The sequence below is a fragment of the Salmo salar genome, chromosome 28 (assembly GCF_965601325.2).
Source record: "Salmo salar chromosome 28, fSalSal1, whole genome shotgun sequence".
In the NCBI taxonomy this organism is placed as follows: Eukaryota; Metazoa; Chordata; class Actinopteri; order Salmoniformes; family Salmonidae; genus Salmo; species Salmo salar.
Genome location: NC_138318.1, coordinates 43,630,045 through 43,636,172, shown reverse-complemented (window position 1 = coordinate 43,636,172; position 6,128 = coordinate 43,630,045).

Below are 6,128 nucleotides of genomic sequence, written 5' to 3'. Positions count from 1 at the left end.
TGGTCTTTGTGGTTGAATCTGTTTGAAATTCACTGCACCACTGAGGGACCTTACAAATAATTGCACTGTATGTGTGGGGTACAGAGATGAGGTAATCATTCAAAACTCATGTTAAACACTATTATTGAACACAGTGTTAGTCCATTATGTGACTTGTTACCCACATTGTTACACCTGAACTTATTTATGCTTGCTATAACAAAGGGGTTGAGTACATTTCAGCTTTTCATTTTTAATTCATTTGTAAAAATGTCTAAAAACATAATTCCATTTTGACATTATAGGGTATTGTGTGGAAGCCCCATGTGGGTCCCGTGTGGCTCAGTTGGTAGAGCATGGTGTTTGCAACGCCAGGATTGTGGGTTTGATTCCCATGGGGGACCAGTACAGAAAAAAAAATGTATGAAACGTATGCATTCACTACTGTAAGTCGCTCTGGATAAGAGAGTCTGTTAAATGACTAAAATGTAAATGTAAAATGAAGCCAGCAAAACAACATTTCAATTTAATACATTTTCAATTCAGGCTGTAACAACAAAATGTGGAAAAAGTCAAGGGGTGTGAATACTCTATATATATACACTGTGGCGTACAGCAGGTCAGCCACCAGAGGGAGACTTGTTGAGGCCTGGTGACAGACAGAGTATACATCACGAGGCGATGGCTCCATCTGCTGGACGTGCCAGGTCTCGACGGGCTCTCCAGCCAGGACTAATTAGAGCTGATTGGGGAGTTGGTGAGTAATTAAGGGCTGATTGCTCACCAGCTGTACAAGCCCCATAAAGCTGCCAGAAGGGCAGCACATAGGAGAGGACTGGGGGAAGAAAGGTGACTTCCGTGTAGTTGGAGATGGTGTCCAAGCTAAGGCGAGGGAGTTTGTGTCCCCGACAGGATACAGCAAGACCCGGAGCCCAGAAGACGGTATCCCGGAGAGGGTCTCATGGGGGAGACCTATCCTTTTCTTTTGATTTATTATTTAATAAACACCCTTGAAACCGAGCTAATCATACTCTGTCCGTGTCTGATTCGTGTAAACGTCTTGACCCAACCCACTGGTCTGCCACAATACACCCAACAAAAATATAAATGCAACATGCAACAATTTCAAAGTTTTTACCTGAGTTACTGTTCATATTATTAGGATAAGGTAAGACCCAGATGCAGACTGTGTCGAAGTAACAATGTTTACTACAGCAACAGTGGCAAGGAGGGCAGGCAGGTTCAGGGTCAGGTCAGGCAGAGGTCGGAAATCCAGATAGGGGCAAAGGTACAGGACGGCAGGCAGGGTCAGGACAAGCAAGGGTCAAAAACCAGGAGGGCGAGAAAAAGAGAGTCTGGGAAAAGACAGGAGCTGACAGGACAAACGCTGTTAACTTGACAAACAAGACGAACTGGCAACTGACAAACAGAAAACACAGGGAGAGAGAGACAGAGAGGCACAGCGAATAATGGGGAAGATGGGCGACACCTGGAGGGGGGTGGAGACAAGCACAAAGACAGGTGAAACAGATCAGGGCGTGACACATATAATGAAATCGGTCAATTGAAATAAATGAATTAGGCCCTAACCTATGGATTTCACATGACTGGGAATACAGATATGCATCTGTTGATCACAGATACCTTAAAAAAAAGGTAGAGGCATGGATCAAAATAAAATCAAATAAAATCACATGTATTTGTCACATACACCTGGTTAGCAGGTGTTATTGGTCCATACACCTGGTTAGCAGGTGTTATTGTCCATACACATGGTTAGCAGGTGTTATTGGTCCATACACCTGGTTAGCAGGTGTTATTGGTCCATACACATGGTTAGCAGGTGTTATTGGTCCATACACCTGGTTAGCAGGTGTTATTGGTCCATACACCTGGTTAGCAGGTGTTATTGGTCCATACACATGGTTAGCAGGTGTTATTGGTCCATACACCTGGTTAGCAGGTGTTACTGGTCCATACACCTGGTTAGCAGGTGTTATTGGTCCATACACCTGGTTAGCAGGTGTTATTGGTCCATACACATGGTTAGCAGGTGTTATTGGTCCATACACATGGTTAGCAGGTGTTATTGGTCCATACACATGGTTAGCAGGTGTTATTGGTCCATACACCTGGTTAGCAGGTGTTATTGGTCACATACACATGGTTAGCAGGTGTTATTGGTCCATACACATGGTTAGCAGGTGTTATTGGTCCATACACCTGGTTAGCAGATGTTATTTGTCACATACACATGGTTAGCAGGTGTTATTGCAAGTGTAGCGAAATGCTTGTGCTTCTAGTTCCGAACATGCAGTAATATCTAGCAAGTAATATAACCTAACAATTTCACAACTACCTTATACACACAAGTGTAAAGGAATGAATACGAAGATGTACATAAAAATATATAAATGAGTGATGGCCGAACGGCATAGGCAAGTTGCAGTAGATGGTATAGGGTACAGTATATACATATGAGATGAGTAATGTAGGGTATGTAAACATTATATAAAGTGGCATTGTAGAAAGTGGCTAGTGATACATTTAATTACATCATCATAATTACATTTAATTGTCCGTGATGTGTACGCCCAGGAACTTAACATTTTCCACCTTCTCCACTACTGTCCCGTCAATGTAGATAGGGGGCTGCTCCCTCTGCTGTTTCCTGAAGTCCACGATCATCTCCTTTGTTTCGTTGACATTGAGTGTGAGGTTATTTTCCTGACACCACACTCCAGTCAGTATCTGGTGTGACCCCCATTTGCCTCATGCAGCATGATACATCTTCTAGAGTTGATCAGGCTGTTGATTGTGGCCTGTGGAATGTTGTCCGACTCCTCTTCAATGGCTGTGCGAAGTTACTGGATATTGGTGGAAACTGGAACACGTTGCCGTATACGTCGATCCAGAGCATCCCAAACATGCTCAATGGGTGACATGTCTGGTGAGTATGCAGGCCATGGAACAAGTGGGACCTTTTCAGCTTCCAGGAATTGTGTACAGATCCTTGCGACATGGGGCCATGCATTATCATGTTGAAACATGAGGTGATGGCGGGGGATGAATGGCACGACAACGGGCCTCAGGATCTCTTCACGGTATCTCTGTGCATTCAAATTGCCATCGCTAAAATGCAATTGTGTTCGTTGTCCTAACTTATGCCTGCCCATACCATAATTTGCACACACTGTATATAGACTTTCTTTATTGTATTATTGAGTGTATGTTTGTTTATTCCATGTGTAACTGTGTTGTTGTTTGTGTCACACTGCTTTCTTTATCTTGGCCAGGTCACAGTTGTAAATGAGAACTTGTTCTCAACTGGCCTACCTGGTTAAATAAAGGTGAAATATATATTTTTTTAAATAACCCCACCACCACCATTTGGCACTCTGTTCACAACATTGACATCCACAAACCGCTCATCCATACGGCGTCACACTGTCTGCCACCTGCCCGGTACAGTTGAAACCAGGATTCATCTGTGATGAGCACACTTCTCCAGCATGCTGGTAGCCATTGAAGGTGAGCGTTTGCCCACTGAAGTCGGTTACCATGCCGAATTGCAGTCAGGTCAAGACCCTGGTGAGGACGACGAGCATGCAGATGAGCTTCCCTGAGACGTTTTATGACAGTTTGTGCAGAAATGCTTTGGTTGTGCAAACCCACAGTTTCATCAGCTGTCCGGGTGGCTTGTCTCAGACATTGGAGGTGGCTTATGGTAGAGAAATTAACATTCAATTCCCTGGCAACAGCTCTGGTGGACATTTCTGCAGTCAGAATGTCAATTGCACGCTGATTCAAAACTTGAAACATCTGTGGCATTATGTTTTGTGACAAAACTGCACATTTTAGAGTACCCTTATTTGTATTTGCATTTATTAAGGATCCCCATTAGTTCCTGTCAAGGCAGCAGCTACTCTTCCTGGGATTTGTTATAGATCCCCATTAGCTGCTGCCTAGGTGTCCAGCAACATTCCTGGGGTCCAGCAACATTAAAGAAGTTATATACAATTACAAATATTATATGACAATACATTTCATAACACTTTTCACAACACATTAAATGTGTTCCCTCAGGCCACTACTACCACATAACTACAATACAAAATCCATGTGTATGTGTGTACAGGGCCAACCAGGGTTACTCTAAGCAGTTTAGTCACCTCAACTTGCACATTATTCATTACAAGATTTAGTTGAGGTTTAGTGAATGATTTGTCCCAAATACAATGTTTTTCGTTTTTGGAGTATTTAGGACTAACTTATTTCTTGCCACCCATTCTGAAACTAACTGCAGCTCTTTGTTAAGTGTTGCAGTCATTCCAGTCGCTGTAGTAGCTGACGTGTATAGTGTTGAGTCATCCATATACCTAGACACACTGGCTTTACTCAAAGCCAGTGGAATGTTAGTAAAGATTGAAAAAAGCAAGGGGCCTAGACATCTGCTCTGGGGAATTCCTGATTCTAGCTGGACTATGTTGGAGAGGCTTCCATTAAAGAACACCCTCTGTGTTCTGTTAGACAGGTAACTCTTTATCCACATTATAGCAGGGGGTGTAAAGCCATAACACATATGTTTTTTCAGCAGTTGACTATGATCGATAATGTCAAAAACCACACTGAAATCTAACAAAACAGCCCCCACAATATTCCTATCAACAATTTCTCTAAGCCAATCTTCAGTAATTTGTGTATAAGCATGCTAAAAGTCTGTTGTCAACATGTTTACTGTCCCGTGTTTATATCGTGTATATATCTTTTAATATATTTTTTCTTCGCATATATATATATATATTTTTTTTTCTTAACCTCAACTTCAACATACTCTCCTGCAATCCACCTCACCCAATGTGGTACGGATCTGTTATTTTGTTTACTTCAGAACCGGAACCCCCAACAGAAGCTAGCCAGCTAACTAGCTACTAGCTAGTAGTCAGCTAGCCACTGCTAGCGGTCATCAGCTACCTTTAGCCCGGACAAGTCTCGCTAGTCCGCACAGCGCCACTCAAACCAGAGCAAATCAAATGTATTTTTCTCCATATCTCCAGATTCCTATCGCAAGCTCTGAACCTTTTCACCTGGATCAACGCAGCTAGCTAGCTGCTATCTGAGTGGCCACTCCTGGCTAACGTCTCTGTCCCGAAGCAAGAACCAATAAGCCTGGAGCTAGCCTTTGCTAGGCCCATCTCCCGGCTAGCCGAAGAGGTCCATCAGCCACTCCTTGGGCTACATATGTATTTTGCCAATTGGCCTGGACCCCCGCCGACCCATCACGACTGGACTACCAACGTAATTCGCCCGAGGGGTTTTTTCAACTGGCTCCTCCGTCGCGACATCCCCTGAATGCCCACCCGCTAGCCTGCTAGCCGCGGCCCACTAGCTGTCGAGAGCATATCGGACTGTTAGCTTAAGAGACCCATCGGACAAATTCTTTGGCCACTAAACCTATTTTGCCAATTGACCTGCATACTTTTACCACACGGAGCCCTGCTGATCCACGACGACTGGTCTGCCGACGTAACAACACGAGGGGGTTACAACTGACTTCTTCCGTTGTGACTTCCCTCGCGACGTCCCTCTCCCCCTTCTGCTAGCACCAGCCCGCTAGCTGCCTGAATCGCCAAGCCACTCACTGGACCCCTATGATCACCTGGCTACGCATGCCTCTCCCTAATGTCAATATCCCTTGTCCATCGCTGTTTTGGTTAGTAATTATTGCCTTACTTCACTGTAGAGCCTCCAGCCCTGCTCAATACGCCTTAGTTAACCCTTTAGTTCCACCTCCCACACATGCAGTGACCTCACCTGGTTTAAATTATGTTTCTGGAGACAATATCTCTCTCATCGTCACTCAATGTATAGGTTTACCTCAAATGTATTCTCATCCTACCATACCTTTGTCTGTACATTATGCCTTGAATCTATTCTACCGTGCCCAGAAACCTGCTCCTTTTACTCTCTGTTCCGAACGTACTAGACGACCAGTTCTTATAGCCTTTAGCCATACCCCTTATCCTAGTCTTCCTCTGATCCTCTGGTGGTATAGAGGTTAATCCAGGCCCTGCAGTGCCTAGCTCCACTCCCATTCCCCAGGCGCTTTCATTTGTTGACTTCTGTATCCGTAAAAGCCTTGGTTTCTT